Source organism: Seriola aureovittata, chromosome 13, assembly GCF_021018895.1.
Source record: "Seriola aureovittata isolate HTS-2021-v1 ecotype China chromosome 13, ASM2101889v1, whole genome shotgun sequence".
In the NCBI taxonomy this organism is placed as follows: domain Eukaryota; kingdom Metazoa; phylum Chordata; class Actinopteri; order Carangiformes; family Carangidae; genus Seriola; species Seriola aureovittata.
This window is the reverse complement of record NC_079376.1, coordinates 8,132,835-8,156,471: the sequence shown is the minus strand read 5'-3', so window position 1 is coordinate 8,156,471 and position 23,637 is coordinate 8,132,835. Positions and strand designations below refer to the sequence as shown.

The following is a 23,637-nucleotide window of genomic DNA, read 5'->3' as shown; positions in this document are numbered from 1 at the left end:
CTGCTTCAGGAGACACTCGTAACCCTGCCATTGATGCTAAAGGTCGATTCTTGCTTACGTATAGTGAAAGTACACCTTTTATCTCTTGTGTCTGCACTCAACTTTTAACTCTGCTGCTCTGTGGTTGATGTGTTCATGACTTCACAAGTGGAATTGTGGGGAGTTAAGAGTCTTGTTTTCACAAATATTGAAATTCTTAACTTAATTATGGGGATGTGTTTTATAATTTGTGTTAACAAGGGGCCTTCTCATCCCATCTCTAATCCCTTCCTGACTATTATCAGCCTGTAGTGTATACTGCATATTTCACTGTTTGGGAAGTTTACCTTCTGAGTACAAAACAATACAGATTACTGTAATGTGGCCACTTTCATTTACTTATTGATAATTTTACCTTCAGACAAGAATGGAATTAAATATGCTCACTAAAGCTACTGTATTGGAGCTGTTATACAGGAGCTTACACATTATCAACAACATTGGTAACATCCCATTCTCACCCTCTTAATTTCCCCTACATACATGCTTCTGGGTAATCACAGATTTCATACAATATCTCATCTGATGATCATGCTTTAGCAGTAACTGTCAAGCTTTGCAGTTAGCATTTTAGTAATCACGTTGCTCTAATCTCGGAATATGTAACACTGCACTTCATGCAGTCGTGCAATTTTAACTGCTGGCTTTATCTTTGTAGGTCTATGGCCATATGTGTCACAGTGAGACTGATTGCAGATCAACAAAGACAACAGTCTCAACCACTCCCTGATCCTGTGGGTTTAACCCAGGCAGTCCGCAGCTCTATTATCTAGGCGACTGAGGCTATGACACACTGCTTACTGAGTAATGACATTAGCTCTGCCAGGATCCAGTGTCACATGTGCTTTTCTTCCCTCGGGCTAAGTGGCAACCCTTGACCTGCAAAAGAAAGGAAGAGAAAAACACATATGTGTTGAGCAGAGGAGCAGAGAGGTGAGGAGGTTTCAGAGGAGAGCACTAGTTATGGCTGTCTGACAGGTTGTGGAAACACACCCTTCCACTCCTTACTGTGACAGAAAAACAAACACAGAGCCACTAAACTCCCGCCAAGCCTCGCACTAATGGACAAGCGATGACTTTTTCCTAACGAGACGGACTAGCCCACTGGAAACGGGAGACGAGGACTGACCAATGGGAGAGCCCGTCCCGAACCTGACACTGTTGTGCTTTAGTTTTCTGGTCCACTGGGCCGAGTGAGTCACTCCTTCAGCTCTCCTGAGTGCAGAGCCACTTAGCTCTTCCTGTCTCATGACTCCCGCCATCGTGGCCTGATGGGAGGAAAGTGTCCTCCATTAGCAGAGCAGCACCTGCTCAGCATTTGGACTTATTCACAGGATAAATCTGGTTTATTGACCCCTCAACACAAAGTAAAATCTACTTGCTACCCTTCATAGCATATGTGTCTACGGTATGAGTTATGATCTGTGACTTATTTTTACAAGCCTGAAAAGATAAACTACAAAGTGTTTCAGTTTGAAAAGGGTAAATATTGAAGAACTTGTGTGAAATTGAGTTTTTTGGATGGGTAGGTTTGTTTAAAACCTGTCAAATTGTCTGACTGCACGTGTTTCTTTGCATTTTAGCAATGCTGCCATGTTACCAGATTGCAGCAATTGACTTTATGAGTAAAATGCTATTATTACCTGAAAATATTTTATTCTTTCCCAAACACTAAACCACAAGGTGCATTACAGTACATGATATTTTGGAGGAGAGCCCACACCGCTTGCTAAGTCCACTTTTATTTCCGTCTGTGCTTGTGAGAGGCATGATAGTGAATGAGGTTAGCTTAAAGCCACCGAACCATGCTAAAGCTAAAAACAGCACGTTCCCTCACACATGATTCTCAGTTTTGTTTCGCAGCATCTGTTTCCTCTGTTGGTAGCGGCACTAGAAAACAACCTCTTTCTCACTTCTTAAACATAGTTTTCAGTTTCTCACCAGATCTGTTGCTGATTTTTATGACCTCAGCATACACACAAACACAAACACAAACACACACACAGACACATCATATTCCTAGTAATAAACACATTCTTCTGCACTCTTACCCGCCTACAGAAAATGCTTTGGACCATGACAGACTTAATAACTGACTACACAGCCTCTGTGACTCACATGCAGAGGTATAAGCAGACAAAGATGACATCAGTGATAGTTTTACAGGAAGTCCTTGCTCCGACTTGTATCAAGGCCAAGTCTGCACTGCGCACAGATGATCATCTTTATCTGTGATCTAATACTCAACTCAGTCACATGATGTTGATGAAAAAACTGAGATGAAAATTATGAAATGGTGAAAACGTGATAAGATACACGCTACTTCAAGGCCATAAAAGTAAAAAAAAAAACCAAAAGTGAGAGATAGTGAGACACAAGGGACAACTGGACTTCAGTCACCCTCCTGCTAATATAACCATGGCTGTATCATTTTGTTGTTTGAGTTGTAAACAAGCCCTCGATATCTGGCCTTGGGAGGTTAGGGAATAGTTAAAAGTGAACTCTGTATCTCTCTCTCTCTCTTTCTGTGTGTATTTCACAATGATCTGCTGGCTGAGGCTCAGAGAGACGAAGATAAGAACTGACTGTGAGAAACCGCAGATCTCACACCCACTCACTAGGGCACAGCACACTGAAACAGCCAGCCGCGCACGCTGAAAGAACACACAGTAACATGCACGTTCGCGCATACATGCATGTGTTTGCTCTGGTTCATATGTAGGTCTGAACACACAAAGCGACGTCCTCAGGAAAGGCACATTTTAACAGTTGACGTGGGGTTGCCTCGGGGACGTGCGTGGGGCTTCTCATATTTGAGGAATTTAGCTGTAAAAACGCAACACAGATTGTTGGGAAGTGTCTGACTCTCTGCTTAGATTTCTCAAGGCAAGTCTTCCATCGAGATAAGGGCCACAGCCTGAAACATGTCAAGCTCGCTCCTGTCCTGTGCTCACCCTCGAGGCTCACCTGCTAACCTGCTGTGACATGCACTCACACAGGTAGGCAGGAAAAAAGGATTAGAGTGTAACTTTACACAAAAGCCTTGAGAAATGGTGGTGTCAGGATATAACAAGATCAACAATCAAAAGCTCAGCGTGCAGTTTCAATCAGAGGTTTGTAAACTTTATCAGAGGGTGACAGACAGCTGACTCAAATTAAGATGATTACTATTAGAAGTGGGCTTTAAGTGGGTCCAGAGATGACGATTTGAGAGTTTAAACTTAGCTTTGAGTCAGACATAAACCACAAAAACGAGAACTTGAGACTTGACTGATCTGAGACTTAAACTGAGACTGAGTAACTTTTTAAAGCTAAACAGACAATTTTACATTTGAAAAGTTGAATTCAAAAGAGATGAATCACAACCTTGTTTAATTCAATACACTCAGGGTTTTTGCTGCGACAGCCTTATTTGTTCTGGTTTGACTTCCAGCTAGCTAATGTTAGCAAACATTACATAGACATCGATGAGTCAGTTTTCACTTTATGACACTTTAAGATCTGGTGACTGTGGAGGTCATAGCATATGATTCACACCATCTTCATACTACTCAAATCAATCAGTGACCCTTCATTCATTATGCACGGGGGCATCGTCTTCCTATATCTCCACTCATTTTTCAGGTTTTTCCATAAATGTCTCATCTGTAAACAGACCATACTTCCATGCGTTCCCATATTCCTCTTCATTCTTAGTCAAGTTGCATAATGATATCTTTAAAGCAAGAACAAGCACAATAACACACTTTTCCTTTTACAGTTGAAAAGGTAAATAAAGCAATAAAACACACCCCAGTTCAATTTAATTCACTCAGGAGTTTTGTTGCTAAAGCCTTACTTACTGGTATAATCGCTAACTAGCTTATGGCAGCTAATGTCAGTGAACTTTAGACTACACTGTTTTACTGGATACAGTTACTGGCTGTGCTTGTATTACTGTTACACTATGTTATAGCATCTCATAGATAAAATGTCCATGTTTTTTTTTCACAAAAGACGTAGGAAAATAAAAAAGAAATTGATTTTTCAAGCTCTAAATCTGGGTCCATGTGCAAGCCATTTCACTCTCTTTTGTCTACCAGTAAAATATTTCTGATTATTCATCTTAAACTACACTGTGTATAGTTCATGATTAGCTAACTCCGCAAATCATGTCAAGTCATTGTAAGCTTGTGCATTGTAGCAGCTAGCAGAGCGACATCATGGCTCAGAGGTGTGTTGTTTGATCTCACTTGGTAAAACTTGTATACATTTGTCAAAAGAGCATAGTTGATTAATGAATTAAATTCAGTTCATTCAGTTTCTAACTGCTATTCCAATGTGACTTTAAAGCAACAGACTCCAGTGAAGCTTGGGAAATCCATGTGTACCACAGTAGCCGCTGTTCAGCAACTGTCTTAATTTTAAACCTGGAAAAGTTAAGAACAATCAAGACACTATTAGTCAGACCTTGCATGGCCACCTTAGGTATTTAATTATTAGGTTGATGCATCTAAAGAACTTGGTGTCAGCTACTTAGAAAACACGTAACACATCTTTCCAAGGAAAATATGCAAATCCAACTTTAATAATTATCTTATTTGTCAGCATTTATTCCTGAAAGACCTACAATTTGCTTATTGAGATATGATTTGGATTTGCCTTCAGTGATTTGAAACTTAAGACTTGCTTTGACAAGACCTGACTTGGAGCAGCCCCAACACACTTTAAAAATAATTCTTCTTGGGTCTGCATCTACCCAAGAAAAAGCCTACACAATAGGTCTGTGCTGGGAAACAATAAATTTGTTCTCAAAGGGGAACTCATCTGGCTTTTCCACTCTGAGAATCAGGCATCATTGTTATCGGAGACACGGAATAACAGGCGAGAAGGGGAACATGATGTGTGAGGGCAGGCTGAGGCCCAGAGGAAGGCCGCAGCACAATGCAAGGCAAAGGAGATCTCTATAAATCACAGCCCTTAACTGATTCCCCACCTGTGTCCGCTGTCTTCCCAGAAACACAGAGTCACACAAACAGCTGCCCTGCTCGGCAAAACCATCACGTCCATGATACTCAGACACAAAGTCACACAGTCAAAAGAGTTTTGGATATCAAACACCAGCAATGCGTAGAACAAACTACGCCTTTAAGGGAGAAACTGTTGCTTTGGCATAGGACTTTGGTATGACGTTCCACAGTGGCGCACACGCAGCTGTACAAATTCATGCTTTGCACACAAGCGATCAAACAACACAGCCATTAATTTGATTAGAAGGCTCTTAACAATTTCCAGTTTTCAATCTTAAAAGGGTATTGTGGTCACAGCCAAACCAAAAGCCTGAAATAAATTAGCGTCATCCCAAAACCATCATCATATTAACAGTAAGACAGTGCCATCCAGATTTATAGTATTTCCCAGTAAAAGGTCGTCACTGTTTCTGGAGGTGACGCATCATGTGTGTGTGTGTGTGTGTGTGTGTGTGTGTGTGTGTGTGTGTGTGTGTGTGTGTGTGTGTGTGTGTACACATATATATATATGCACATGTCTGCTGCATATGTAAACACATCCAAATGTGTATGAGCATACAAACACATATGTGTATGAGCATGTGTGCTGAAGGGGGAGGGTTATTTACTCGGGCAGCCTCTCAGAAAGTGTTTCCTGGCCAGCTCCCACTTCCTGCCCTTGCGCCTGGAGCAGCAGCCTGTCTAGTCAGCCACCTAGGGCTGACAGGGAGACCACATGCTAAAAGACTTATTGGCCTACTTTAGAAGACCTATGGGAGAGAAGGGGACTATAGGCATGCTCTGGGTGGGGCTGGGACTGTTTTGAAGGGAGATTGGGGGTCTAGGGGGGTGTCTGATTTTTTTTAATAAAGCACTCAGCCTCCCTCCTCTCTCTCTCTCTCTCTCTCTCTCTCTCTCTCTCTCTCTGCTCTTTCTCTGAGTGCTTACAGCTGCAGGGATGGAGAAGGGGGGCATAGCGGAACAGAGCGAACAGGCTCTGCATAGAGAGGGCCCTTCATGAAGTCACATCTGGACCTTTCCCAGAGAACTCAATGGAGCGGAGAGGCTAATGAAAGTCTTAAGTTATGTAATTGAGCTCTTCCATGTGCACCAGACGGTAATGTTGGCTTGATCCGCGGCACAGGATGTTAGCAAAATCCTATGGACATTTATGTCCTTCACAAAGGCCTGCAAACTCAGACAGGCTCATGTTGCTACTGTCATGTCTGTAGCAGCTCGCTAACACAGAATCTGGATATAGTAGAGCTCCAGGCCCATACATGGAATCACTTCAGTGAGAGACTTGGCCTGTGAGGCATAACAAACAGGGTTTGGCATTTACTGCTACTAAAAGGCCTACTTAGGTTGATTGGCCCATGTTGTTTTGCTGCAGTTAGGCTTCCACTGTCCGGCAGCAGTGGAAAATCACTGGAGAATTATGAACATTAAGTACAGCGCATGATTAAATGTGGTGTACAATGATTCTTTTTGAACCTTGTTCAAAGTGTAAACCATTGTAATGTAATTTTGAGCCTTCCAGTTTATGACAAACATATGTCTGCTGGTGTATTGTTATGTTTAGCGCTGACTTGAGCAGAGAGGCTGTAAAATGAGCTGCCTGGCTGGTTATGAGTGGGAGAGGCAAAGAAAGACCTGCACTGTCGGATTACATGGCGAGAGGAGGAGTGTTGACTGTTGGAAAGCACACACATATACAGTCTATGCATGGATGCAAAAAACCATGTGGTCATGTGTATGTATACGTGAGCGTGTGTCCATATGTATGGGACAACTGTGGGATGGGTGTGGGTTGTAACCACAATCAGATTGAATAAGTTCTCCAGTATCAGCCTCAGCTTTGATTTACCTTCCACGGTCGAAGGGAGAAGAAAGAGAAGAAGCCGAAACAGAGGAGATGCTCCTGAAATGAACACCTTGGTAAAACCTGCCGCTGTATAAAGTGTCAGCGCTGGGCCTCTCTGTGGCGCGGTGCCAAACCCAGAGCCACTATCACCTCCACCACCATCACCACCACACCACTGCGCCTTCCATTAATAAAGAAGAAGAATAACAGTGACGAGGCCGGAGCAACGATACATTACCTGCCAATTAGACGAAGGGCGGAGGCAATGAGGGGAAATGCGGACCATATGGGAGGCTATGTGAGAGGCTACCTAACCCAAGGGGCCCACAACTCTCACATCAACACTCCTCGCAAGACCTGTTTGAAGTCTTACATAACGCTCTGAATATCACCCTCTTCTCCTTCTCTCACCACAGTCTTTCCAACCCCCCCCCCCCCCCCCTTCCTCCTCCACCTCCTCCCCTCTTGCCCTCTGCTTTCCACTCTGAGACCACAACCACAAAGACAAGCTCTGGCCAAGACAAACAGCCCAGAATCAAATCAATTTTGAGAAGTTATGGTGCAACTATTACAGCTTAACACACTGCTGACAAGCCACATGACACGGTCTCCCCTCATGAGTGTGCGAAAAATGAAGGCCGTTCAGTCTGTAACATAAGTGATCAGACACACAAGAGACATAACAGCACTTGCCACTGACAAAGTCCTTTCTAATGCATCCTTTATATAACATGCATTAGTAATCCCGATGAATATTTCTTGGAAGTTGCTCAGTGGAATCGAGCATACCGTGACACAGATCGCTAACACCGAATCATTACAGGCTCTTTCCTTGTGTTTTCCAACACTTCAAAAGGGAATTTTCCAAACATTTCCTTTTGGCGACGGAGCTCAAGTTTGCATTATTTCAACAAGCAATGAGTAAAGTAAAAGGAATAGTTTGGGAAATACACTTTCTGGCCAAGAGTTATGATGAGAAGATCAAAACCTCCTTCTCGTATGCGTACGCTAAATATGAAGCCAGCAGCCAGTTAGCTTAGCATAAAGACTGGAAACAGGGGGAAACAGCTCGCCTGTTCAAAGGTAACAAAATCAGCCTGCCAGCACCTTTAAAACTGATTAAATAACACGTTACATTTTGTTTGTTTAATCTTTAGTGTAAAAACAACAGTTCATGTTTTTTGTTGTGGCATGACAATTTTTTGCTGGGTGCGGGGATTCCTGGACATCAAACCACTACTTCTCAATTTTACACTTCGGTGTTTTTATGCAACGTGACCTTTAGAGCCATGTGAGAGCTTTCCACTGTTTCAAGTTTTGATTTTAAGCTTAGCCAAACAACTGCTAGCTGTAGCTTCATACATGGCGTACAGATATGAGAGTGGCATTGATTTTCTCATCGAACCCATTGCAACATAAGCAAACAAGCGTATTTCCTGAAATGAGAAATTGTGGCTCTTCTGCTGGCTCAGCCTGGCTAGTGTATATGAGCGGCTCGTGGCCAAGTCTAGTCAGAACCAGGAGGGCCAGCAGCAGCTCTGTGGAAACACTGACTCACCAGCCAGGGGCCTTAACTCAACTCTGCCTTCTCACAGCTGGCTGATGGTGCAGGGGAAAAAACTTTTTATTTCTAAAACACCTTTATTATTACCACACAAAACACAACACAGCTAAAACAAACTTGTGAGAAAACTTAACCACAGTCCAGAGGAATAAATCTCACACCTCACACAAACAAGCCCCAGAAAGAAAAACTCACATTAAAAATCAAGCAGCAGTGCACCACAGATCGTAAGCCACCATAAAACAGAGAAGGAGCGACAGACAGACCGACAGACAGACAGAAAGCAGTATCATTAACGTGGTTGGACCCCTGGGAGACTGCTGGTTCATCATAAGCCTCTTATTAGACGACTCTCCTCAGAGAACTTGTGGTCTAATCTTATAAAACTCTGTACACCCACTCCCTGCACGCTCTACCACCGACTTATTAGTCGCCGCTCTGTTTTTGGTGCTTCACTGCGGTAAATGGACTTGTTATACCTTAGGCTAACTTAAAAAAAAAAAAAAATGCCACTTTGACGGAGCCCCATCTGAATTATGGTGCAAAAGCACAGGGCAAGGAGGTGTTGAGGTGTCGTTAGAGTGACACAGGTTTTTTTTCACGCTGTTCTGTGCTGTTGCTGAAAGCTGAATCTTTCATCAGCCCAACCTTGCTCAAACCTTGAACTATGTCATATGCTCAGGGCCCAGCCTATGCTCAGGCACTTAAAGTGAAGTCATACTTACCCAAAGCAGAAATAGATTTTTAACCTATCTCAATGTACAAATTTGTGTGTAAATTCTGTGGTTTCATGTCAGGGGTCTCCAGTTTAGCTCGATGGTGGGCTAACAGTCTGCTGGTTTTAATTTTTTACCTTGAACCACAAAAGAGGAATGAACCACTCAAGCATCATCATTATTGTTGTACTCATTTTTGCGTTACCCAGGGAAACAGGAAACAGCAGTGATAAAGGAAGTCAGAGAATAACAACAACAGCAATAGCTGCGGTGAAAGCGGCAGCTCAGAAAATATGAGAATTTAACTGTTTGTCTGCCTCGAAGGTTTCAGATCCTCTATAAAAAGCAAGCAAACAGTTTGAAAGTGTCGATGTTAGCATCATGATGTAAGCAAAGGCAAAGAAGCACAACATAGAAGGGAATTTGGCCGCGTTGTCCTCACATCATATGATATTTTTGACTGTTTGCTGACAAGGCGAGTGCAGCATGCAGGATTGGCAATGCAGTACTGTATTGTTCTGCAAATGGTGCTTTTTCCAAGTATCACTTCAGCCTATATATTGAGATACACTTTAATCATATCCACTTTTTCACTGTAACAGTAGCAGTAAGGAGAAGTTTTGCACTAGACGAGGATTATTAGGATCACAAAGATACAGGTTCATTTAGCGCTTTACGATTTTGTCTGTCTTTGTTTGAGTTATTTGAAAAGATTGGTAGCACTCTCATGTCTGTGCATTAAGTACAGAGCTATAGCCAAGGGACAATTAGCATAGCTTAACATAAAAAACGGTAGGCACACTGCCAGCCTGGCTCTGTCTATAGTACAAAAAGTCGCCTACCACCACCTCTAAAACTCACTAATTAACACACTGTAATACACTTGTTCAATCTATTTAAAAACACAAATATAAATGAGCAACAGCCATACGCAGCAGTGTTTAGAATATAAGCCTTAGAGGGTCAGTTCAACTAAATATCAACAGTTTACATAGACATTTGTCCAGTAGAAAGTAGATTCAATCAAATGTTTGTAGTGAGGCCTGTGGATTATGCTGTATTGTTACTGAAAACACATGTTGCTGTAGGATTTTTTAAAATGCGATTTTTCAATGCTATGAGACGCATATTTAAACAAAATAGTTAGAATAAATGTAATTTGGGTTAATGCAGCCCAAGGCTTCAGATCAAACTCCATCTGAAACAACAACAAAAAAAAGAATCATTCTCCAGTCTGTGTCCCTGCACCACCTACACCCCCTGTGTTCACTCTCCAGGCCAGGATTTGGTGTGAATCTGAGTTTCAGCAGCTGTGTCCAGGGCTGCACAGACCTCTTGGTCTCTAGGCCAAGTTCCATGTCCGCTCTGATTATAGCAGTAGAACAATGCGAGCCATTGTGGCACAGTGAGTGCAGAGCCTCTGCAGTTTTCTCCATCATCTCTCTCAAATGCTCTCGTTCAACACACACACACACACACACACACACACACACACACACACACACACACACACAGAAAAGTGCTGTAATGGACTGTAGCGTTAGGTGAACCACATAAAGGTAAAAATGTATGGTGTTTTTTTTGAGTGAGCATGAAATATGGTTGACTGGGTCCCTTGTGTTCAGGCAGCCTGCCAAGACTTGAAGCAGGCAGTTGAAATCCATCACACACACACACACACATAAACACACACACACACACACACACACGCAGTTACACACAATCTCACTGCTGGAGACCTCAGGCCACAGGGGAAGAACAATCTGACATGCCACACAGCAAGGCTCTCTGCAATTAGACCGTCACTTTATCACACTACAAACTTCTCTCTTTCCATCTTTCTCTCTCTCTCTTTCACACACACACACACACACACATACACACATACAGACACACACCCAAACAAACACACAAAGGTGTAATCACTCACAAACATACTGCCAAACTCAAAACTGCTATTATCTGTCATTAAACACACACACACACACACACACACACACACACACACACACACACACACACTGTCAGAAACACATTTTGCAGCACCACATTCTGCATAAGCAAACACAGTCAGCTTAGTAGCCAGCAAGTTCCAGAGAAGTGCAGTAATACACAAGACTCTTGCAAGGAGAGTTATAAATAGTTATAAATAGAGAAGTGTTATGTTGTGCCTGTCCCTCCAGGGGAAGACTGGGAGGATCAGTCATAACCTCTGCGACCCTTGACCTTTAACCCCTTACCCTAGGGGTTCAGTGGACGTGCTGAGAGTCAATGATGTCCAGAGGGGTACACAGGAGTATTAGCTTTTATATGGTCTGTGCTCATGTCCCCCCTTCACCCCGACTTCCTGGAACACATCTTGAATTCCACTATTCTGCGTGTGCACCCATTTCAACATGCAAACTGATACATGCAAGTATATTTTAACACATGCTTAAAGGCACGCACTGAGTATGTAAGCATGTACACAAACACATACTCAAGCGCCGCCTTGATCCTCAAGTTCGGTGTAACCTTACGTTTACAGTGTGAGCCACCTCATCAACAAGTCACTGGAAGACTGTTTAAGGCCTAGAGAGCAAAGCAAACATGGAAATCCAGACGGTGAATGTGTGGGTGGTTCTTGACCATGGAAATTTGGAATAAACATGTTTCAAATATGCAATCATTGTCACTGATCATAGGATACGAATTCATTTACAGATTTGTTTCATGTATTCATTTTTGATTTATTGTTGTTGTGCTACTTAGCTGAAATACATTTACTTATGGGAACATGAAACATTGAGACCACTCTTATGTCTGTGTATTAGGAGCTAGAGTTGTGAGGCTATTAGCTTAGCTTAGCTTAGTTTAGCAGGAACACTGACAGTATGGGGGGGAACAGTCAGCCTCAGAGTTAGGTACTGATATAGTGTACAAACTACAGTTTTTCCATGCAACTTTTCTATCATCTGCCTGGCAACCTCACAGTGACACCAAGACAAACATAAACAAGACTGCACCTGGTTGTTCTCCAAGAAATAACTAGTTACAGCACAGAAGTCTCTGTAAAACTAAGATTGTAAATTGTAACATTTCTGATTGCGTTCGGATTAGAGGTGGATTTTTCAGCGTTGCAAATGTTTGAAATGTCAAATTATTTCTGTGATCAGTATACACACACAGTGTGCACACAATACCCCGTATACAAAATACAGTCAGATATACACCTGAGTTTTTGCTTGGATTTAACAAATGACATATAACATGTTTATTAGTGAGGTTTCAAGGTGCTGCCAGGCTAATTTCTTTTATTTATTTATTTTACATTGAAGCGATTCAGCCTAACTGTTTCTCCCTGTTATGGATGGATAACTGTACGGGCCTAATGGGCACAGGACCAGGGACACCCTGACCACTCTGGCTTCTTTATGAAATGAAATGGTAATATATCTAGTCTGAAAGTCATAGAGCTCGGATGAAAGACACAAAATGACCACAAAGAGAAACAAAAAGATGGAGTCCTATAAAGACAGCTCAACTGGTGTTTTACCCGTCTGTGCCCGGAGGTCCTTTTTCTCATAATCCGTCCATGCCCAATTATCACGCAATGTTATGTTCTGCAAAAGCGACCACATTTTTACATTCATCACTGCATAGGTCTACACATGCAATACTGGAGCCTCTCACCCATCATCCACATGTGGTCACAACAGAACAACCCATCAACCAAGAGGCTCACAGTGTGAACACAGGGTCAGAGGTCGTGCAGTGATTGTTCAATAAAGGGAACGTAAAACGCAGGCCAGAGCTCTGCTGAAGATTTGTCACCCTTCGTTTCACTACATCACCATTACAAAACAGATCCCTGCTCGGCGGTATGAGCACTATAGCTTAAAAAGACTTAAACCCCAGTTTAGAGGATGTTTTTGATTATGTTGATACAACAGTAAGAAGTAGTGTGTGGACCAGATGGCATGGGAAGGCAGGGTGTGGAGTAGGTGAGGGCGGGGCAGGAATGAACTGGCATGGAATAAATAGAACAAGATAACCGACACTGCGTAAATGAATCGCACCAGTAACTGAATGTTGAGAGACGATTTAAGATTAGCCACACCATACGTCACAATTTGCCTGAAGCTGTTTATGGGAATGTGGCATCATGAGATAGCAAGACATTTACTACAGGAAGTAATGAGGGAAATCTGAGTTAGGGGAATTACAGTGGGCTAACCTGCCTTATAATAATATTTAAACTAGTTAATCAAGGTTTTTTGCATCTGAAAAAAATTCATATTGTAACCCATCAAAGTACAGTGTACTGTAGGTGTAGTGGAGGTCAGTGGTTCCCAACCCTCCCAAGACAAATCTGAGGGGTCCCATTGTGATTAAAGGTATAAGAAAGAAAAAATATATTAGGTGTATGTGTTTTTTTGTGTACCTAATAAACTGGCAGCTGAGTGTACATCTTAACTCTACGTTGCAAGTGACTTTCATGGTGCAACCAACCCATTTTTAGGAAGCTACCCACACATTTGAAAACAACTCCTCACCATAGCTGGGAGATTTATAAATGAATCATAAGTGAATGAATGCAGCTGTCAAATGCTGTCCTCAAGTAAATGCCGCAGATGTTTTGCTCATCTGTTTCATCAACCCCCCCCCCAAAAAAAAACAAACCCTCTTAGTAGAATGTAAGCAAAGCAAGAGTAAAGTCAGAAGAAGACGCCAGAGAAGATAAACAAATGCAATTCAACTTGACATCACTTCTTATGTAGTGGGAGGAGTAAACATGCAGACACAAACAGCTCCAAGTCAAGATAGATCGACTTGCAGAGGGAGCTAGAACAAGGTGTGAACGCCCTCCATGTGAGACGTAGGAGTGTGTGTCTGTATATTTGATTGAGTGTGTGTAAGAACATTGTGTCCACAACTCGCAGACAGGCAGTGAGTCAAGGCTGCAGACTTTGTGTGTGTGTGTGTGTGTGTGTGTGTGTGTACTTGTGTTTCAAACCTTGACACTACTGATCATGCTGTACACTGTAGCCCGACTCCCTCACACCATGATTTCTACATAAACATTTCAATGATCTCTGCTCTGAAATAGTATAAAAGGAAGTGAGTGGGGGCTGAACCTGCCTGTGGGGTGTTCTCCACGACAGCACCTCAGATCAGTGTCTCCTTTCACTCTTCTGATCTTTGTAGCTGCCATCAAAGACACCAGAGCCATTTGGCTGGGGCTGAGATGGGCCCAGCCCTGCCTGCAGTGCATATACACCCTGAGCTATTTCTCTTGCCCTGAAAAAGGTGGTTTGGTTTCAGACAGGCTGCTACAGGCCTGCATCTGGGATCAGGATGGGGAGACATAGAGAGACTCCTGCCCGTGTGTGCTTTCCTGTGTGTGTGTGTATGTGTGTGTGTGTGTGTCATTGTATGTTTGCAGAGAGTGAAACAGATTTGGTAGAAAGGGCAGACGGGTTGGTGCATGCTGCTGTGTTCTGCTCTGTGTGTAATACTGTAAAATAATCTTTATATAACAGCTTTGGAAATAGAAAAGAACTACACAGAACAATGCATCACAAATGCAATAACTTCAATAGAGTAAAGTTAAAGACAAAAATAATAGAATAATGACACATACACGGAAATCATATGCAATACACTGTAGGTTAAAAGAAAACATAAATAAATCTACAAACCATCTTCAGAAACTTCAAACGATATTCTTAGCCAAGAATATAAAGTCTTTCTGAAACACAAGGTGCTAGAAGCTTGGTGACATAGTGAATACTGGTAGGGCTTGTTGGTGAACTACTGTAGCTGGTAAGCTGGCACACTCACAACAGATGTCTGGAGTTCCTTCCTTTTTCTCTGTACTGGGCCGTTTACTCCCCCCTGGTATTGTGCTCTCAGGATTCTTCATTATTTATTTCAAGAAACACTTATTGAATAAGGAAATAAAGCTCTGAAGCTGACTAGCCACCTAACTGACAGTTTTGTTAAAACACATATCTATACCATAGATTCTTGTCTCATAACTGTCCGTAAAACCATTCTTCTTTTGTGGAGCAATTTAGCTTCAGACGGAGGCAGTTAAGTAAAAATGGTGATGGATGGTGCAACATAGCAGCAAACTGAATTGATTTTGACGCAAAACCAGTTTTGCAGTTTGCAGATTTAAATGCTGGTGTAACAAGCCTTTCAGGTCCTTGGATGGCACCTGAGTCCTCAGCTCGTAAGGGGTTAAAAAGTCACAAGTACTGTATATCAAAGGATCGGGCCCACATGCGCTTTTTGAAAATCTCTTCTGAAATACAAAAGGTAGGCAGTGTAAAGACATTAGAAGTTGTCTTACATGTTTCTTCTTTAGCACAGATAAATCTAGAGAGGTCTTCTTGTCTCGAACTGTAAATTACAGCCGTCAAGACCGGATGATTTACAGTAAGCACGCTTGAGAAATGGGGCTAAAAGATTCCAAGCAACCATGGGTGTGTTTTCTTGTTGTATGCACCTTATCAGTAAAATGATTTAAAGAATTCCTCGCAACTTCCCTGGGATGAGTCACTGATGTAACACAGTGTAACCTCTCGTAACAACACTCACACACAGATTTGACAAAACAATCTCACCACAAGGTCTATTTACTGTAGTAGCTGTTCACATGATCTTTTCCAAGATGTCACTGAGTATTAAAATTTCAATTTTTTCTGAGCACTTCGAGGACTTTTTTTTTTACATTTTGGTTTAAAAGTTAAGATTAAAAGTTCATTCTTGACTTTGGAAACAGAAGAATATTCATTTCGTAACTGTGGAGTTTTCTATCATATCATATGATCAAGATAGAAGAGAAAAATAGAAATTTGAACATCTATAATTCCATGAAAACTGGGCAAATAACTAAAGACTGACAGTATTTCTCCTTATTTAAACAGTAGGTTTCTGCATTTTAACCACAAAGATAAACTGGTTCATAAAATGTCAGTATGATAGCAGTGTTGATTTAGCCTTTCTCCGAGTGTACTTATCTTAACTCGTTCTCTGTAGACGGCAGAAGTCTTTAGTTAACCACGGCTGAAACATTTTTAGGCTTCAGAAACAACTTGGACAATAAACTGTGGTCTGAGAACCCCATGTAAGTACCTAACATAAACATTATTTAGTGGTTAACAATGATATAAAATATGATCTCTAGGGGCAGAGACTAATTATGAGATTAACAATAAATATAAGTCAGGAGCCGCTCATATGAATCTCTGTGGATAACCTAATAATAATAATAATAATAATGATATACTGTGAAGGTTAAAGCCTCCTACCACAGCCTGTACTCGTCTGTCAGGAGGTGATTGCGCAAGGCAGCCTTGCATCAGACACCCTGTGACAGGTTTGATAAGAGTTGATGGAAGTGATTGCACTTCATGCCTCAGGTCCTTTTAGTGTGGCGGGGCTACACTCAGGCAGGACCAGACACGCTGAAACTCATAAACAAGAAGACAGTGATTACTTTATTGGCCATTAAACACACAGGATAGGATTTGTAAAGAAAAAAATATATATACAGCTCAGCTCTTTCTTTCAGAGGGTTCAGGGAACAGGGTCATCCCACGCTGCAGCTGCTAACATAGTTTAAAGAAGTTCAATTGCACACCGGCAGTGATCAGCTTATTTGCATCAGGTGCTTTACCTCAAAGGCAGTGAATGCAATAACAGATTCATCATGTGTAGATCCCCAAAATGAGAAACTACTTTTGAAAACTGGCAGCCAAGCTTCAAAAACCTGAATCCTGAAAGGCTACCACAATATATATTTGTCATACACTTCCAACTGATTTCTTCATGATGAACTTCTTGTTGCTATTCCTGTTAAACAATGATAAAGGTGGCAATGGTTTTTGGAAATTCTTAGGTGTTTGAAACTAAGGGTTCTTTATGTCAGATACTGGTTTCCATTTCTAGGCAGCGACCATTGATGTTGTCGGCTGAAATGATATCTATTGCTGGCAGATTTTATCAGCTGTAGCTATGTGGCTGATTAAGCTAGCTTTAGCTTCATGAGTTACATGAAAACTCAACTGTCTCTGGCTGACCAGTTAATGTTTCAAGCTGACTGGTGTTAAAATGAAAAACCCTGTCATGTGTGCGCCACGGCTACATACGTGTTATCACGCTGAAAAACTGCAGGCTAAAGCCGAATATAAAAAAAAAGCACACGCCAAATAGTCTGCACCAGAATACAGACTATACTGTTAGGCAAATGCAACGTTGGCGTTGGGTCGCTGGAGTGTAACGCATGCAAAAGCACATTTATCCGACTTGGGGAGTATTCACGCATTATTTCAAGATGGAATTCGAACCTCATAGTCACACCAGATAAATCTTAAATTAGCTAATGTTATTGTGTCATGTTTTTATAACAGTTCTTTACCAAGTGAAACCAGATACAAACAGACAGTATGAAGCTGCTTTAAAATGAGCCGAGTAGATTGTATTAGTGTTTATACTGGATTATATTTTGATGAAACTGTCATCTGGTGCATTTTCAGCCAGTCTTCAAACGGTTTGTTGACATGTCTGCAGTTATTTTAATTGCTAGATATACAGTATGATAATCAGAAAGTGCATGAGCCCAGTATCGTTGTTCATTGCCACACCCAAATATACACACACATCCATTGCTTCCGGGATTTTTGCTATGTTTTAAAACAGTCAATATTGTCTCAACTTGAGTGTGTTGAACTGGATCATTGCTTCTTGTGGAAATACGTATGTCTGTGTAGTTATTGTATGTTATCCGATAAAGACGAATGTGAGGGGGAAAATGTGAAATAATGGCGCAGCATAGAGCAGCATCAGCTCCCACTTTCACTTATTTACTTGCTAAGAAATTAAGCAGAAGTGATTCACTCCTACAGTACATAAGCAGTAACCTCAAGACGATTAAGTCGGTGATCTTTGTTTTATCTATGAGAGGGTGTTGTTCTTTTCCAGGATAACCCAATCTACTACAAAGGCGTTTCAGTGCAGAAACATGCCTGTGTCCGCTTCCTTTACTTTCACATAATAGAAAAATCAATCAACAGGTAAAGGCTGCCAGGTATTTAGAGGAGGAGGAGCCTGTGAGGGTTTCTCCTGGCAAACGTGTTCCAGCTGGGAGATTTTATAAGCTTGTCACATATCAACTGATTGCTAAACAGTTTCCACACCCAAGGGCTCCGGTTGTACCAGGTGTGTGTGTTTCTGTTGGTGTGTGTTGTGTGTCTATCTGATGTCTAAATATTTTCAGGCAGGATGGAGGGGCTTTGAGAAGCGAAGGAGAACCCCCATCCACCCACTGCTACAGCCCATTCCAGTTCCTTACCGTAAATGTGTGGTTAACCAGAAAAAGCTGCTGGTGGGGGCAGAGCAAATCTTGAGGGAAGTGCACTTTGAGAAATCACGTTTTTTGGTAGCGTTGAAGCCACTGTGGATTTGTTTAGGCCGAGCCCATGACTTGCCTGCGGATGTGATGATTATTCTGATTGAGTTTGTGCGTTTGCGTTGTGGGGCAAAACAGGCATGTTGCTTCTCTGTTACCTCTGGCTATACACAAGCTCGGTAGCCAGAAGTCAACCTCCGTGTGTGAGACAGAAGAGAGAAGAAAAAGGGATAGAGATAGAGTGGGAGGAGGGATGGAAGGCCAAAAAACGAGGCTGTGAATGAAAGAAACAGATAGCGAGAGAAGAGGACTGGGAGAGGAGAGAATGACAGGAACAGCACGAGAGCGAGAGAGCAGAGAGGAGGAGGAGGAGGAGGAGGAGGAGGAGGGAGTGACTGAGCATTGCTTTTCAAGAGCAGGGAGAACAAAGGCTCCTTTGTGTGCAGTGCTGAGAGAGTGAAGTGGAGCCAGGGCTTAGGGAGTGTTTAACAGTGTACACCGACTGCATTCCTGCAATGTGATTACAAGACGCTTTTAATTTATACTCAGGAAATGGACTTAACTCTTCCCTCTCTCGCATTTCCTTACTCTCTACCTGTCTGTTTTCCTTCTCGCTGGGTTTCTTTCAGTGTTTTAATGAGCTCAGCTGTTAACAGTCAGCTTAAATTGTACAGTATGTATGTGTGCCTTTGGTGAGTTTGTACAGTAAAGTTCATTTTGTGCTCACTGGCCTGCCTGTGGGCCAGCCATTACCAACTCATACAACAGAGTCAAATTCTGCTGAAACTCGTGTAACTTTATATTTTAGTGGAGACTGATGATGAATCTCCTTTTATCTCAGTTTTGGTCTCCACCATCTCCTGAGAGCGATAGCTTTTTTGGCTGCTACATGCCCCACTATTGTCACTAGATAGTTGCTATCTGTGTCTGTCTGCCGTTTGCTGCTGGACAGGTAGTGTACAGTGGGTTTATCACAGCTTTTTACACTGAAATCCATTTACGAATGCAGAGACTGAACCAAAACATTAAAGTTGCAGGCTGTAAATGAATGGAAAGATGTTAAAACATGCTGAGGGAGACTGTACAGTTGGATGATATGAATTGTATGTGGGTGTGTCTCTACAAGCAACCACTTTCATGTTATACGTTGTTATTTGATCCATTGTGAATATGAAAAATATAGGTTAGTGCAGCTTTAAAGTAATTAAATATCACAGTTTCAAGCTTTCACTTTCTAGCCATACGTTACAAACTCAAATTTTGTCTGCAAGTCTATATTTCTCCAAGTGCACTTCACCGAAATTGCAATTCAATAAATAATTAAACTGATAAACTGGTTATCATCAATGTCAAATCGGCTGAAAAACAAGTTCTGCTGCCGTTCCCAAAAACGCCAGGGCATTGTTTGCCAACCAGAGTGCCATTAAATATTGTGAACAGCCTCCATTATCTAATTTAGCAAATAACATTTGGGCCTCAGTCTCCTGACTTGGCTTGCCGACTCAGAATGGCCCGCTTGAAAGGCGGAATGGGGAGGGGGGGGATTGTCTGGGGGATCTAGAGGCCGAGGTCAGGGCACGCGGACGTCAACCTCTGGCCCCACTACAGAAAAAAACCTGGTGTATGTCTGGAAGTGATCATCACAGCTGCTTGTTATCAGGAGGAAACATCTGATCTCAGATCATCGGCTCCCCTCTTCCTCCTCCTCCTCATCCTCGTCCTCCTCCTCCTCTTGCGTCTTTTTGGGATGAAGACAAAAGTGTAGTCTCAGTGTGTCCTGCTTACATGAGACTGGGCGCTAACTGCTTCTTTTACAGCATACTTCCTCTCCTTTTTTTTGTTATTCCACCCCACACCCCGCTCCCTCACACCTACCACCCACTGTATTCATACATTCAAATGTAAGATAAAACTCCTCGCATTTCTTCCCGCTCTAAAGCCTCCTCCTTGCTGTGTGATTTACTTTCTTCCTTTCCCTTTCTCTCTCGACATCTCTGCTCAGACCTCGTTCCAGTAATGAGGCTCCGCATTGTCCACCTCGCTCTCAATCTTCCATCAAACGCGGAGAAAAAAATATATTTCACTGAGGGTAAAGCCTGGGGTGGGCTAAGAAATAGAGTGCATGAAACGAGAAAAGAAAAGTTTTTTGAAAACTCTTTTAAAAGCAGGACAGGCCAGCTCCCACCCACCAGATTAGCTTCTCCTCAGAAAGAGGGTATAAAGATTTAATTAGCGAACCATTTCTGCGTGGCCCACTATTCACCCGCTTTTTTCTTTTATCTGTATTTCAATATGCCCACTCTGCATTTTCCAGACCACCTTAAAACCTTAATTCCATCGGTTTTGTGTGTGTGTGTGTGTGTTTGTGTGTGTGTGTGTGTGTTTGTGTGTGTCCTTTTCTTTTCCCTAATCAGAAATGCAGGTCTGTGGTGAAAGAAAGGGCTAAAGGGTGAGATGAGTGAGGAGGGAAAGCATTTGGAATCAGGAATGGGGGTGAGGGGTGTTACAGTATATTGTCCATCAAAAACAATACAAGGTTTTATATTCAGCTGGGATTAAGCACCCAATCAACAGGTCTTGAGTGCATGAAGAATCACATGAGAAGCTTATGTATGTGTGGTGAGGAAACTAAGCAAGTTTATGTTTGTGTGTGTGTAGCTTGCGTCCACACTGGTGCACATGTGTTTGAAAATGCATCTGTGTCTCTCAATTTTTGCAATTCTATCCTCACTAAGCTGCTGTTTTTTAATCACCCAAGAGACTAATGCGTTTGATGTGTTGTAAAACCTCAGATTCAAGTGGCTCCAACATTCCCAGGAGAAGAGTTTTAAGTGTTTACTTTTACTATGTTTTGGTAGTAGCTGGTTCAGTTTCGACGTTGAATGACTTTAGAAATGCTGAGGTGCATGTTTATAAGTACGTTCTCCAACTCATACAACAAAACAAGTCGGTTGTCGTCACCTTCCAAGACAAGCCATACGAGCATTTTCTGGTCTGGTGCTACAAACAGCAGGATGATATTGGTCAGCGCCTTCCAATGATTCTTGTGGAGTTTTTCTCGTAAACAACCAAATGCAACAACTGGTAGTTACATCAAAATAAAATCCAAGATTAAGACAAATACAATCCATTCATCTTGTTTAAAGAAAAGCAATGCACTCTCTGTTTGTATCCGGTTTCACCTGGTGACAAAATGCTACAAATACACAACAAAAGTAGGTTATTTAAGCCATTAATAGAGTGTGAGGACAAGGTTAGCACTAAGGCTAACCGCCATTGAATTAATGCATGAACATTCCCAAGTCGGAATAAGGGGTGTTTTTCCCAATCTTCCCATTCTGCTGACAGATGGGGTGTAGCTAGTGAACATGGAAAATACTGGATTTAAAATACTTTCAAAATTGACTTTGTAAATCATTAGCTACATGTGCTGCATGAAGTATGTGCAAGCGCACATCTTTGTAATGTGATCATAGTATTTCAGCTGTTCACCTCGCAATCATTTTGACAAATCAGAAAAGAGCCACTGTGATAAATTTCTCAAATTATGAACCACTGTTTTGGTGTCTGAGACGCCTTCAAAGTCAGCTTGCATCGTCTCACTGGTAGGGTTAGCAGTTCATGGCATGGGATCAAACACGAGTTTTGCGGTGCTAAAATAACGTCATGTTACACTCCTGACAGAGACATTTTTTACTTGCAGGACCACAGGAGGGCGCATTTCAGGATTTTTGACCAAATAACGAAATGTAGTGTTTATGGTGAGGAAAGTGTCAGGAAAACCTTCAGTATATGAAATAATTACACATTTTAAAATGTAGGTTACACTTATTAGTATGGTCTCGGTGCAAACAGGATAGCGCAAAACAACCAATGAAAATTCGCTGAGATTAGAGGTGATGGACGAGAAAAGGAGGAGTGCAAAAAAAGAGAAGAGCAAAAAGAGCTGAATAAATTTGGAGGAGGCAGCTCAGTGAGCCCGAGGGTCTGTTTTGTCAGTTGAAGAGAGACAGAGTGAGGGTCAGAGAAGAGAGAAGCAGTGGGGGACTAAAGGCGGGAGGAGGGTGGGGGTGGGGAGGGGGGAGGCATGGTGAAAGTTAGTCTGTATGAAATCCCTCTTTTTTTTTCACTTTACATCAAAGCTGAGCCTGGCAATAGAATTCAAAGAGGCAATCTGCATTTCCATAGGCTCCTCCTGACCCTGCCTGCCTGCCCCCCCCCTCCACCCCCCCACCCCCCCACCCCCTCCCACTCCCCACCTTCCTTATCCTCTAAAACCTCTTCACCAACCACCAACCGCCCTCCCTTCCCGCCCACACCTTTCTCCTCCACTCACACAGCGGGACCATTGTCATCCACTCACATTACCCTTCAACTGGAACCCCGTCCAGACCGCTTGCCCCCCCCCCACCGCCACCTCCTCTGACACCCTTCTCATGTCCAGGTGTCCACCAGTATAACCAGTATAGACTGGTTGTAATACCAAAACAAAAAACAAAAAAACCCCCACACAAAACCAAACCAAGCTATAAAAAAACATTTATGACAGTGATATTTGTTCATTAGTCTCTGCAGAAAGCTTCTTTTTTCTGCTTTCACAGTCAAGTGTTAAGGTCAAGTTCAGCTACAAAACAGCATCTCAGCATCTTAATGATCAAGGGCACATCGGCAGGGCAAGAGGCTCGCCAACACAGGTTATGCATCCAGGCCAAATTTCTAGCCAACCGTCATGCTCTGGATGAAAAAAATAAATGTAAAAAATGTATTGCTTCCTGCCCTCTTGTTCTGTTTGTACAAACTTTATGACAACTTGTGTACACGTGCATCTGACTTACTCCTCCATGGATTGTCCGTGTCTACCATTCATCTCATCATTTTCATTTGAGCGCTGAACCATAAACTAATCATGAAATACAGAAGGTGATTCATAGGTGCTGTATCTTTTCATCTTTAATACCATTCTTGGTAAACTTCCTGTCTATTTCTGTAAAATGCTCTATCCTGTTTACAGCAGCTATCATACTCGATTGATAATGTTCCAGGAAAAGTTTCACATTTTGGGGAACACA

The 23,637-nt window shown here is 42.2% G+C and overlaps 1 long non-coding RNA gene across 1 annotated transcript in view; it reads right to left on the bottom strand.

Moving 5' to 3' along the window:
• The window catches only part of LOC130180010 (uncharacterized), a 73,020-nt gene that overhangs the window by 2,379 nt on the left and 47,004 nt on the right, over nucleotides 1-23,637 (bottom strand). Inside the window, exon 4 of the long non-coding RNA XR_008829357.1 lies at nucleotides 841-918. This is a non-coding gene — a long non-coding RNA (uncharacterized LOC130180010). The remainder of the gene's footprint in view (nucleotides 1-840; nucleotides 919-23,637) is intronic.